Raw genomic sequence first — 14,630 nt, 5'->3', positions numbered from 1 at the left:
GTTTTAAAAGACATTGAACAATTCTATGGCACATTGCAAATGACGCTGAATGCAATATCAAAATACAATGTCATACTATTAAAATTAAATGTCATACTATTAAAATTAAACTTCCAAGCACAGAAAGATTTGTATTGTGTATACAATATGCAAAAACTCAAGAGGTAGATTAACAGAGTGCAGGTAGTCCTCGACTTACGACCACAATTGAGCCCAAAGTTTCTGTTGTTAAGTGAGACTGTTGTTAAGTAACTTTTGCCCCATTTTATTACCTTTTTTTGCCACAGTTGTTAAATGAACCACTGCAGTTGTTACATTAGTAACTTGGTTGTTAGGTGAATCTATCTTACCCAATTGACTTTGCTGCAATCATCATAAGGCTGCACAGGGGGATCATGTGATCCCAGGGCACTGCAACCATCATAAACATGAGCCAGTTGCCAAACATCCAAATTTTGATCACATGACCATGAGGAGGCTGCAAGGGTCGTAAGTGTTGAAAATGGCCATAATTCACTTTTTTCATTGTAACTTCAAACGGTCACTAAACTATTATAAATTAAGGACTACGTGTATTATGAAAATAATTCTTTGTGGGGTTTCTGTAGCAAAACTGCTTAAAATATATACAAATGTATATTTCAAAGAGCTGCACTGGAATCACATTGACTACATCATAATAGAAGATGGAGAAATGATGAACCATTCAGCCAAGAGAGGTGCAGACTGTGAGTGAAATATGAATTACTAGTGACAAATATATGATTTAGACTTAGCAAAAGGAAAAAGAATATGCACGCCAGCAAGACATGACTTGGAGGACATACAATCAGAACATAAAATCAGAATAAGGAATAAATTTAGGAAGCTTAACTGGCTTAGTAGTGAACCTGAGGAGCTATGTGAAGAGATAAGAGGCATTCTGGAAATGGAAGTGGAAAAAATATACTCTAAATGTCAAAAAGATAAAGGTCCAAATGGGTTTCAAAAACAAGCTAGCATGACAGCCAAGGAAAGGCTGAGGATGAAAGTCAGTAAGAGAGTACAATAACTGAACAATCTTTCAACTTCAGGGAAGAGAGGACAAGCAAATATATCTCAGTCAAGAATGTCAACAAGTAGAGGAATATAACAACAAAACGGAAATGAGAGATATCTTTAAAAAGGGCAGAGAAATCACAGGAAAATGTAAAACTAAGATAATGCTCAAAAATAATAATGGGAGGTAAATGTCAAAGGCGTATTGAACAGCAATACTGAAACCCTTACTGAACTGGATTATAGGAAGGCAGAAACATTTGTAGAAAGGTAATGCGGGCTGGAAGCAATTCCACTAGAAAGTAAGGTATGATAGTACAATGCATCAGTTGTCAAATAGGAAAATGCCAGGCATAGGCAAAACACCAATAAAAAGCAATACAGTTACATGCTTATGTCAATAAATACGGAATGAGATTGTGTGGCTTCCAAATGAGAAAGTATTGAAAAGGGAGATTCCATAGAATGAACAAATTATCAAAACATCTACTAATGTCTTCATGCAAGCAAAGTAAGCTTAAGAACAGTGCCATAAACGAGGAGAGAAATTCTACAAGAGTAAATTTAGATACTTCATTCTATGAAGAAACATGAGTACATATAGCTAACAGGTATATAGATAGTGGAGGTAAGGTAAATGGTAAGGTAAATAATGGAAAGAACAAGGAAATATATGAGAAAATTTACTTTTGCTTCATTAATTGTATCAAATCTTTAGCTGTGTGTACACCATGCTAGAATGTGAAACATCTTAAAGCTAATGTACCACAATATCATTTTATAATAAACAAGTAGCTACTACAACAACTCAGATTGGGGGAACAGAATGTTTCAGAATAGGGGAGAGTGACAAAGGTGCATAGGCAAAAAATGCTCCTTTTCTATTTTAATTTTTGCAGCAAATACATTACAAGAAAGGCACAGGATTGAAAAGTCTGACAGCTGGGATCAAAACAAGAGGCCAAAGCTTCGATATTTTGAGTTAGATAGATAATATACGACACTGCTAGCTGAATATAAAGGAAATTTAGAAGATCATTAAGAACATTTAAAAGTGGAAGGTGAACAATCTGGATAAAGGTAAAATAGTAAGAAGTGACTCTAGTAGATATTTTTCTTTCTTGAGATTAGATAAAAATGGATAATGTGCTGGAGAAGTAAAGAGGACATCAGTCTTCAGAAGGAAGCAAACTTTCATAACAATGAAAATCAGAATAATTAAAGTAATGATCTTTCCAATAGTATTGTTTGATGGTGAAAAAAATGCATTAGTTCACAATAAGAGAAAAAATAGATGCATTATAGATTTGGAAACAGTTACTGAGAGTAGTATATTCTGGAAGAAAAATCAATCAGTCATGGACCAGATAAAACTGAGGTGTCATGGACTGCTCTTCTGAGGTGAGATCATCAAACAGATGTAGACTAGGAAAAGGTTTTGTTTGACAAAACTTCCAAGGAGAGTGGAAGGGGACAACAGTGGATGGATACAATTAAAAGTGGACTATAGTTAGAAGAGCTATGAGTTGTTGCTGGTCTCGATGTCTGAATAGTGGTCGGTCAACAGGAATTGTGCCTGACGTGATGTGATCTAATTACCTCATTGTGTGTTTGTGACATGAATAGTAAGAGAATGTGTTTAACTTCTAAAATGGTCTTAGTAAATTAATATGCAACGTATTTATCAGCCAGGACCACAAATGAGCTGCTAGGTTTTTCTCACCTTTCTTGGAGGGCTACCAATTGCAATTGGTCAATACTCAGGTATTTTTCCACCTTAGCAGATATGTTCCACTCATCTAGAGCAGGCAAGGAAAGTATTGGAAGAAATTAAGAATCTTTGCCCTTGATAGAACCCTGTAAATTAGTGAACTGATGACATTAGAAAGAAGTCTCTAAAAGCAATCACTTTTGGTTATAGGGGAAAGCCTAGATAAATATATCACTCAAATTCACATATTCTAATCATTTTATTGTATAAATGCAAAATATAGCATTCTGGTTATGTGGCATGTCTGTACAAAACTGTTTTACTGTTCTGTTCCTCTTTAAAAGTACAATAAAGCAGTTCTTTGTATAAATAAAACAGAATATCATTTCACCATTCATTAAGAATGCCAATCTTAATGCATAATTTAAAAAGAGAGAGGTTTGTAATTCTTTTTCAGCAAGGAATTTTAAGATTACAAATCTTTTCACTATGTAGAAACACGTGAGGGGATGTGCATAATTTATCACACAGAATAGAGATCTATGGTGAGGAAATGTAATAAGAATAATAAGAAACCTACAAGAAATGTGTCTCTCAACCGGTATTTGATCTGATTACAAATTTGATATATCAGTTATGTATCTTTTTATATGTGATTCTTTTAATATATGTAATTATATTTATTTTCCAATCATTCCTTAAATTCTTATTGGGAGCCTCCCAGAGTTTGGTGTAAGATGGACAGCAGTACAGAAGTTTTAAATAAATATACATATCGGTTAGTAACTGTCAGCTTATTGTCTGTTCTTTGCCCCTACCTCACTTCATTTTGCTGCCTCGTAGAAAAACTGGAAGAAAACATACCAACAGGCTCCTTTTTTTACCAATTCAGTTGCTGAGGAGCTGTGGATTAGGGGCCCATGCTAGATGTTTCTCTAGAACAGGGGTGTCCAAACTTGGGAACTTTAAGACTTGTGGACTTCAACTCCCAGAATTCCCCAGCCAGCATAGTTTGGACACCCCTGCTCTAGAACACTTTGCTTAAGATACTGGTTTATAATTATCTGTTTACCTAACTTAAAAATTTTCCCGAAGCTTCCAAATTCACAAACAATTTATGAATTAAGGAAAAAGAAAATGACTGATTACACAATGTGCTTTGCCACCTTTCAAAGTAGGCACTGATCCAACGTAAGTGGTGCTGTTTGGAATATAACTCTGCCTAATATTTGGTTGAAATGTTCTAAAGTGCAGTTAGATAAAAGATGTTTCATTGCTATCCTTTTTCATCTTCCTCAAAAACAGAATAACAATAAAAGGCTCAAGAATATGTTTGTGTGAATGGATGTATATTTTACTGCCATACGTGACATATTACCATTCTTCAGATACAAGACAATATTGGCGCTTTGATTGTTCACTGAAGTCATGATTTTTCTGCTTTAAATAACAGAAGCACGAAGTGGTGAAAGTTTGTCAGAGAAGGGAACCAAAATACCTTAAGAAATGTAAGAGACCTATTCTGCACCAAATGTGGTCACATTTCAGCAAATAAAAGATGGCTTATTTTGTGAAGCAGAAGTAGCTGTTCGTGACAGCTATAAAAAGATGCCTGCGTCAGCGGTTCAAACATTTTAAAGCATATAATATTGAGTCAGATTTTCAAGTTATTTTGTGAGTTATTATTCTACATGTGCATCTTTTCAATCCCAGTTGCAGCTTCTGTAAATTCATATTTCTTACGAGATTCTCATGTAGGTCCCCTATTGTTTCTGCTAATTTCATTTACATTCTTAATACCCTCAATTCAGCTCACTATTTACAGAGGACAAAGAAGGAAAGGAGTCTTCAATCGACTACTTAGCATGATAATTAAAAATCCCAACATCCATTGCTAAAGTAGTATTGAATGGTTTATTCGGTTGACATTCGATAACATCTCTGTATGAAATAGGCAGCCAAGTATATTTTATGAATGAGCATCTACTGAGGATGGAATATATGTGTCAGTACTGTAGCTATAGGTAGCAGAATGATTATATACCTCTCTTTATACCTGACCATACTGTATTTTTTGACACTGTGACACAAACTTGCTTAGTAGAAATATGCTTCATTGAGACTTACTTCTTAGGAAGAATCTATAGATTTTTTTTTCAGGAATCTACATGTGAATTCCTGTAGCTGAATCCAAGTAAGTTTATCTGTGGATAAACCGTTTTAGTATGCTTTCCCTAATCGTAGTATTTTACCATTATCCTGGATCCCAAATTATACATGACCTTTAATACTGACAAGTAATTTATTTTCAATGAAATACAGAACTTTAATTATCTCCCTATGTAATGGGTTAACTGTTGCCTTCAGCTATCTATGGCCCACTTGTAAAACATTTAGATTATCATGCCCATTGTACAGACATCAACCAGAATTTCAGTCATAGGCACATTCTTATTCTGAATGAGTTTGTGGCCTGATTTCAAATTTTCTTCTTAGTTTGTAAAATACAGCAAAAATGTGACATTGTTCACAATATTATACTATATATAGCAGTTTATTGAGAAGCATAAAATATTAAAGCAGGAAGCAGCTAATAGGCTTTAAGAGATCTAAAAGCAGTGTGAAAGTGATGTCATGATCCCTTTCAAATTAACTTTGACTTGGATTTAAATATGATTTAATGGAAACACCCATGTAGTTTTTTAAAAAAAAAAAACCATAGGAAAGTAGTTTGCTATTTCCTGTTTTTCTATTTTTTTAAAAAAAAAAATCCAATTTAAGCTTTAAGAGTTTGGAATTTCTGCTGTCCTGCCATCCAATTATTTGCCGGGTCTCATCCTGTTTATCTTATTTACCTGGTGCTGCCATGTACTGTACAAATAGCTGCTCTACCCACTCTCATCTAGCTGATTTTGGCTAATTTCATAAAGCCAAGAAGGGTCAGCTCTATTTAGTATTTAGTGAAAGGATAACAAAAATCCAAGGATTATAGGCTAGATTGAGAAAGTAGAGGGGGGGGAAATCTCAAAATGAGGCAATGACAAAGTATTTGTCAGGCTAAACACATTGGATATTTCCATCAAAAGACAAGCACAACTTGAAGAATACTTCATCTTATGATAGCAGTGATGTATCTTTTTAATAGGGTTTTGCCCTCTTTGCTATTTTTCTAAAAATATTAATAATTTTTAATCTACAATAGTAATAATTTTGTAGATGCTTTTGTGTATATAGGGTGACAAAAGCAATTATAAACAATAAGATTGTATGCAGGTAGTTTTTGTATTTGTGAAACAGTCTGTGAAAAAATAGTAATAAAACTTGGAAAAAATGATTTATTTTGAGTTCTTGTTAATGTACATACATGTATCATCAGTGACAATATCTGTCTAGTCTTGTCTTGGCCTCTGGTTTTTTTTTGGGGGGGGCGTGGGGGGTTGGGGTTGCCTTCAATTTTTCCAGACATCAGAATCTGCTCCAATGACTCTTGTTTTCATACTAAATGTCTGGGATATTTAGCTTCATTATTAGTGTTTCCAGTGAGCAATGTAATTTTATGTCATCCAGGGAGTCCTCTTTTAAAATCCATTCCTTCAGCAATCATTTGTTACCATGCACTGAATGAGGGACACATATGAGAGGCCGTTTAGTTACAACTGTCCCAGCATCCCCATAGTCATGTGGCAGTGATTCAGGTGCTTGGCAACTGGCTCACAGTTGCAACATTGCAGCATCCCACAGTTACAGTACCGCCATTTGCAATTTTCAGTGCAGGCTTGTAACAAGCAAAGTCAATGGGAAATCTGACAGGAAGTAGTAAATGGCAGTCTCGTGAGTGTAAGATGCTGCAACTGTGCAGGATTTGCCTAACGAACAGCCATTGGAATTGCTGCAACTGCCAGCATAATTCAGCAATGCAGTTATCTGATGTTATGCCTTACAACTATTTCATGTAGCAATGGCATTCCCAGTCCTAATTACCATAGATAAGCGAGGACTTACTTGTACTTAATGAATTGTTCTTCTTAAGGTCCATGATATTCTCTGTATTTTTTTCAGCAGCACAATACAAAGACAACTGTTCAGCCTGTCTGATGGTTGACAGTATTGGCAATGTAACTGTGACCTTTGAACCTTAATATTTTGTTGTGAATGTGATTTTTCCTCTCTGAAAATATAAAATATTTTATAAAAATGACAATTGCAATAGCACTTAGATTTATATGCCACTCCATAATGCTTTACAGCACTCTCTGAACAATTTACAGAGTCAGCATATAAACCCCCAAAATCTGCATCCTTATTTCTTGGAAGGGTTGAAGGTTGAGTCAACCTACAGTCCATCAGGATCGAACTCCAGGTTGTGGGCAGAGGTAGCCTGCAATATTGCATTTTAACCACTTTAAAATATTGCATTTTAACCACCAGGGCTCTAGTAACAAAACAAAAATAGTAAAATATATTTTATCCATATCTATTATGATATTTTTTTTCAAATAGATTTCTCTTTAGGTTATGGCTATAGTTACCCTCTCCTATTAATTTCTGAGCAGAAGAATCTGAAGTTTGTTAATATTTTGAGTTCTTTTCTGCCTATTTTGCATTAGGTTGATATTTTCAGTCGACATAATTTCAGCAGAAGGAGGGAAGTGTTCAACAGCCAGTGGATTTTTGCACTCTCTTTTTTTACAGTCTCTTAAACAAGAGATTCCTGAAGTCTCCATTTCTGAAACTGTTGATGAGTTTCCCAGGAATTTCATTCCAGATTCTTTTTTGTTGTAGTCTGATATTTTCATTATATAATCTGTGTGTAAATTAAATAAATAAGGAGATAATATACAACCACACTCCTGTAAGAGATGACAGCTTCAGCCTGAGGGAGGGGTCAGAGGAATCAAATGCATCATCAGGCCTGAATCCATAAGAGATCCAAGTCTAGCCCACTTTGAATTCTGTTGACTCTTATCTACCGCCAATTTATGTTTACTGTTAGTAGTTCAGATTCTTGTAGAGAACATTAGCATGCAATAAACCTATAATCATTTGAACTGCCTAAACTACTAATTTCCTGCACTTAACACTCCTTTTCCAAATGTAAATCACTTGATGCTTCATATTTGTTTTAGCTGTTGCTTCCTGGTCGTTGTATATATTTTTTCAATAGGCAGAAGAACTGGCCTACTATGCCCATATTTTAATGTCATCCGCCTAATACTGTACAAAGGTTAAATCCTATTGTTCCTAATATATCAAAAGTTCCTTCATCACAATAATGTTTATGTGGCAAAACCACACAGAAATATATAAAGTAAACATTTGAAATGTTTACAGCAATGAGTAGTGAATGAATCCATCATATATTTTTTTCCAGAAGCACTAATTCACCAGTTTTTTGTTTAAAGAGTATTTTTCTCCCAACAATGGAAAGAATATATTTTGCACAGACCTGCTCTGAAATATCTTTGGATATTTCATTTCCACAATAAAGAGAAAATACATGAAAATAAATTATTGATTAAGCAGTATCGTTATCGTATTGAAATGCAGATTACAATCATGAGGAGCATTTTTATTCTCTGGTTAGCTTTCCAAAGCAATTAAAATCTAAGCTCATGGATATTCTCAATTACACTTACACTTGCTATGCCATTATGAAAGAGGTGAAGTTTGTAGTTAATTTGAAGCAGAATTTTCCCACATGAATATTTAGTTGGAAAAGAGACTCCTCAAGAGAATTACTCTCTACTTTATTGCACACTCAGTCCAGAATGAAACACTGATTCTATTTATCTCATCTCCTTATTCAGAGTTGTACAGTGCATCAAATGACTTCCCTGTTGCTTTGAATGCATCTGTGGTTAGTCTTGTCAAGCTGCATCTGTACTAACATGCTCCATAAAATCTTTGAAGCATATTTTAAAAACCTATTTGGATCTCAACTGACCCATGCTGTTGTAATATTTTAGGCTGCCCAGAATGTAATTCTTAGTTTATTCAACTAAAGCTGTTGCAAAAGAGCATAATATTCATAAAAGTTTAGTTCATATAAATTATACTGATTTTAAGCATTTTAAAATGTTTTTTTCTGCTCCAAATTCATAATTTAAAGATAAAATAATTCTCCAAATTGCATATTTTAAAAATAAAATCCCCCAAATTAGGAAAAAAACGCAAATGACAAAGAAAGGTCATGTGGTATTGAAGGCAAATTATTTAAATGGACAAATGAGCAAAACTTCATTCCTTTCCCCAGCTGTCTTACTATCAGTGTACACAAACTCATCTTTGCTCTAGATTATTTTCTACTTAGGTGGAAAATTTTCCTAAAAACACAACTATCACATCTTTGAAACATTAATTTTCAAATCCATATTGATTATTATTCACAATTCTAATGCTTATTGCAAATAATTTGGATTCTCAACCAACAACTTGCCATCCTCTGTATATAAAAATGCACATACATTCATGTTCTTCACCAACATCCCTCTAATAGTACCCCAAACATTTCTTACATATTTATTTATAAATATATCAAACAATCCAAGTAAATCAGACATTTTCATCTCAATCCTTTCTCATGGTTGGACTATTTATAAACACTCTTGTTTATTTTTGCAGATTCTCTACTTCCATAATATAACTACTTTTTCATGTTCAGCAATCATATGTTCAAGTCTATATTAGTGCAAATTATTCCAAAATGTATATGTTCTCTTTCAAACAATCAGTATACTATACAATACTTTTTTCACACATATATTTCTCAATAATCCCCTGAAAAGCAAAAAAATCTGTTCAGCATAATCGCTATACAATACTATATTTTTCAAATATTCATTTCGAAATGTTCCACAGAACTGCTTAATTAAATAATTCCCTGGTAAATTTGTGTTCTCTCTTGCTACCTTTCCTGTTGTGGAAGTGAAGAATAGTTTAGTCTTCCAGCTGCCAGGTTGTGATACAATCTTCACACGTAAATATTAAACAAATAACCCATCCACAGATGAAGCAATGTACTCCTATTCTCAAACCTACCCATAATAACAGTGGGGAGGGGATTTACCCATACACTTCAAGTCAAGTTTGATTTTTGTTTACTACTGGGCTTCACTTCCCTATATTGCCTCCTAAATTGCACTCCACAAAATCCAACTCTGTTATTCTGTTAAAGATCATATATTTCTCCTGTTTGTAAGTTACAACTTTCACCTTCTATGGTTGTCACCTGATGCCATCTAACATGGCTTTTACCAACTGAGGTTTTCACATAAAATATTTTTGCAAAGTAAATCATATGTAGTGTTCCATATTTGTACAAATGCAGCATTCTTTGCTAATGGTTAATACAGTTCTAGTCAGTAAATACAATCAAGTTTTCATTTTATTCAAAGGAGATTCATACAATTCTGTGCAATCAGGATCTATAATCTAGAAACTACCTTCCATACTAATCTATTTTTGACCATATCTCATCATCTAAGATACTCATTGAGTGTACTAACATCATAAGTTGGGTTGACAAAATCAGAAATGAGGAGGTGATAAGTGCCTGGGAAAGCTAAGGGAAATCATCAAAACCATAAAAAAGCAACAAGTAAAATATTTTGGACATGTGATGCAACACCCAGAAAAATACGGCTTACTTCACTTCATCCTCCAAGGAAATATTGAAGGCAAACGAGATCCAGGCAGAAGAAGAACATCATGGCTTCAAAATCTAAGGGACTGGTTTGGACAAAACTCAACAGCACTTTTTCATGCGGCTGTTGATAAAAATGGGATCGCCAACATGATCGCCAACATCCAATGACAGATATGGCAGAAGAAGAAGAAAGTACTAACATCAACTCAGGATATTAATACTAGTACAGCATGTGGCACCGGATCAAAAATATGAATAATAAATGCAACAGCTAAGACTTCAACTTTTAATGAATTACTCACATGGATAAATCAAACCTCTCCAATTATTTTAAGTATCTCTGATTTATTATGCAGATGTTCAGAAAGATTTAACCAATCTGTCTCCCATATCCTGAACTAAGATTTACAGTATATAAAATTATGCAAAGTACATCAAAATCAATCCAACTATATTTTGTAACAGTGTAATAGCAGATAAAGCATGCATTTCTCTGCAATTTGTGAATTGTTCTCTTTCTTAATCTCCTTCCTCATTTTATAGATATGGTATATATTGAGTGGTACTTCTCATTTTTTAGCAGGGAACATGGGGTACTAAACTTAAAGATTTATTGCTACGAGGTAAAAGAAACTGCTTCAAGATTTCTTTTAATGGGAAGCAGTAGAGACAAGTTATCAATAAATAAATTTCAGCTGGATAAGAAAGAGTTCAGGTTTATTATCCAGGAAATGTTTTCTAAGCAGCAATTCTTAGTTACCATCAGGCAGAACGAACAACCAGGTTTTTTTTTCCCAACTTGGTAAATTATTGGCTTGTATTTCTCTTAATCATAATTCATAACACGATTGCTTTTCTTATTCATTTTCTCTTTCAATAAAATGGAATAAAATAAAAATCATTCTTTTATGTTTCGCCCTTGACAGTTTAATCACAAAAATGCACTTCAGCTCTTTTGACATTTATTTAGGGTAATGTGATTGACTTGAATTATGTAATCTCCCAAAGAAAGCAGGGGAGCTAATGTTCTTGGGGGAATACATACTAAACAAATGTAAGAGGACAAATAGAGAAAAAGTTAGCATCACACAGACATTCAAGGATATGTTTTGTTAATGGTAGAAAATCTCACTCCATTTTTTTATTTTAAAAAATCAGAATGGAGTGCCTTGTTTCCTGCTTTCAATTATTATTCTGTGTTTGAATGTCTAGCAATTGGGACCACAATACTTGCTGATGTTGTCGAACTATCCTGTTTTGGTTGATGTTTCATGGATGCTTTTTATTAAGTTGTCTCCATTCCATGACTGCCTTGGTCCATCTGCCATCAGTTCTTCTTGCTATGTGACCAGTCCATTTCCTTTTCAATTCTTTTACTCTCTTGATGATACCATATACTTTTGTTTATTCTCCTAATCCACGTGCAGGTCTTTCTATATTGTCTTGTAATGCTGAGCATGTATCTTTGTGCCACTCTTAGTACACACACACACACACACAGAGAGAGAGAGAGAGAGAGAGAGAAGAGAAGAAATATCTTCTTGTTTAAAAGTTTCAATAAAATAAAATTCAATAAAAGTTTCAATAAAAATATGTGTGCATATACGGAATTTTATTTTATTGATACTTTTAAACAAGAAGATAAAAATTAATACAAACATATAGGCAAATGAAATCTTAGGAAAAGCAAAATGTGTAAGAAAACAATAAGGAAGCTATCAAAAAGATTAAAATCGGAAAGGTACCTGGTCCAGATGGCTTGGCTGCCTGTTACTATAAATGTGTTGAAGATGAGCATTTTACAAACTTTCCAATAAATGATGAATATTACTTTACGGAATGGAAAAAGCTCGATAGATGGAAGTAGGCTAATATAATATTATTATCTAAAGCAGAACAAGATTAGACTTTAACCAGAAACTGTTGCCCAATATCTTTAATAAACTCTGGAAGATTTGGTGCAACATATTAAAAATAAATAAAAGAAGTTGCATTGATATTCTTAAATGTAGAAAAGACCTTTGACAATTTTAATTGGAATTTTTTGTTTGGCGCTCTGGAACATATGAACCTTGGAGTTTACATTAGGATTGATTTATATTTCTCAGTATAAGTTAAAAACCAAAATGTAATCTCTGTTTATTTTAATATTTAATGTTTTAATGTTTAGTACTTGCTTTTATGATGATGTAAGCTGCCCAGAGTCCCTTCACAGTGAGATGGATGCATATAAGTTTAATAACTTAATATTACTAAGTAGTAATAAAGAATAATGAACCTACCATCATCGCCTATTCATTCCTCTTTTTCTACTTTGAAGCTTGATTGTACAGTTAGGGTCCAAGAACAATTTTGGGGTGGGGTCCAATACAACCTTGCAATATGAACTGCCCCACCCCTACCACAGTAGTCAGTACAGATATGCTATGAAATTGCCAATTAAAAATCTAAAAAAAACCCAACTCCTAAATGAGATACTTAAGGAAGTAATCAGTGACTGAGATATCCTAATGCCAAGCTAGTCAGAGCTGTAAAACTCAGGTCCATGGGCTTGAATTATGAACTCAATCCATCATTTTTGCCTCATGGCTTAGGACAGTGATGGTGAACCTTTTTCACCTCGGGTGCCAAAAGCATATACGTACATGCTATGCTCTCGCTTGCATGCCCACCCCCATAATTTAATGCCCCCCTGTGCCCTGCTCATGTGCGTGTGACACCCCCCACTGCCCTGTGCATGTGCGTGTGACACCCCCCCCCACTGCCCTGCGCATGCGCGCACAGCTTTCTTGGCACTTGGGGAGGGTGAAAAATGGCCCAACACACAAACTGGAAGTTCAGGAATGGACTTCCAGGTTAGCCATTATGCTGTTTTTCTCCCTTCGGAGCCTTCAGGAGGCTTCCCTGAAGCTTCCAGAGGGCGAAAAACAGCCTAACGCACAAAATGGAAGTCTGTTCTGAAACTTTCAGTTTGCGTGTTGGGAGGTTTTTCGCCCACCAGAGACTTCAGGGAAGCCTCCAGAGGGCGAAAAACAGCCCAAAATCAAGGCTGAAAATCAGCTAACAGGGCAATGCCTCACATGCCTTCAGAAATGGCTCCGCATGCCACCTGTGGCACGCATGCCATAGATTCGCCATCACGGGCTTAGGAGGAACACTTGCATTGTGTCACTCTAATGTTACCAGAATGCATGCATATATGTGAGAAAGAAAGAATGCAAAATTCATTTATGACAATTTGCTCTTATTTATTCTGATACCCAAGAGGTCAGAACTATGATTAGTGTGACTCATGAGTCTCCAACTGACATGCAGGCATAAGGGACTCATAGTCTATTTTTCACCTTGATTCTTTATGCATAGGTCACATAAGAATTACAACAGCAGGATTTTGTATTATATTTATCTCCGTCCATGTCAGCTGTGAAGTTCTAAATGAGGGTATCAATTTTCTTCCTTTTTTTTCAATAGCAAAGTCCAAATGTCTGTGTTACTTCCATGTGGCAATTCTCATGAGCTCTTAACAGCCCTTGTTAGGAAGGTCCATTATGCTCATTTGTTTGATTAATGTTGAAAGAACCTGCCTAACCTACCCCGTTACGTTAATGACACTCATTTTCAACAGATGTTTTCAATAGGAAATGTTGCTAAAGGGACTATTGCTAGAATTGCAATAGTCTCATAAAAGCTGCTTTTTATGGAAAATAGTTTTAATTTTGTGTAAGCTTTGTTATTTAGGCAATTGTGGCTGATTTATCTCTTGTTCATCCACCTCCCTGCCCTGTTACTTGTCAATACACACACTTAGCAGCTGAATAAATTACAGAATTATTTAACCAAATTCCATATCAAGAAAGACATTTCATTATTTTTAATAATTCTGGAATCTTTCCACATGGTTTTATTCCACTATTCCATTACACTTAGCATGTAGCAAGATGAGGCTTATTATTACAAACCTCATCAGCTATAAAACAAATTAGAAAACCTAGATATTTTTGAAAAAGAGATTGTCATTAGCAAAACCTGGCAATTTTCAAGTGTATCCAAGAATCCTTATAACATAGTTTAGGATTTTGATAAAAAAAAGCATATTGGTGAACCTATCCCCAGTTTCTACTTTATTCAGACCTTGACCTAAACTAATTGGGGTCTATGGCTATTGAAAAAGGCTTGATATATACTTTAATTATGTTAAGGTTTTGCTGTTTTGTACAGGAATCTTGTCCAGGAAAG

General features: G+C 34.6%; 1 protein-coding gene across 2 annotated transcripts in view; it reads left to right on the top strand.

Annotated features, from left to right (window-relative positions):
* PRKN (parkin RBR E3 ubiquitin protein ligase) overlaps positions 1-14,630 on the top strand; it is a 792,757-nt gene that overhangs the window by 589,321 nt on the left and 188,806 nt on the right. The window lies entirely within an intron of this gene.

The sequence above is a fragment of the Natrix helvetica genome (assembly GCF_964273705.1).
Source record: "Natrix helvetica genome assembly, chromosome: 2".
Lineage (NCBI taxonomy): Eukaryota > Metazoa > Chordata > Lepidosauria > Squamata > Natricidae > Natrix > Natrix helvetica.
The sequence above is the reverse complement of the archived record's forward strand: the minus strand, read 5'-3'. Positions and strand labels throughout refer to the sequence as shown.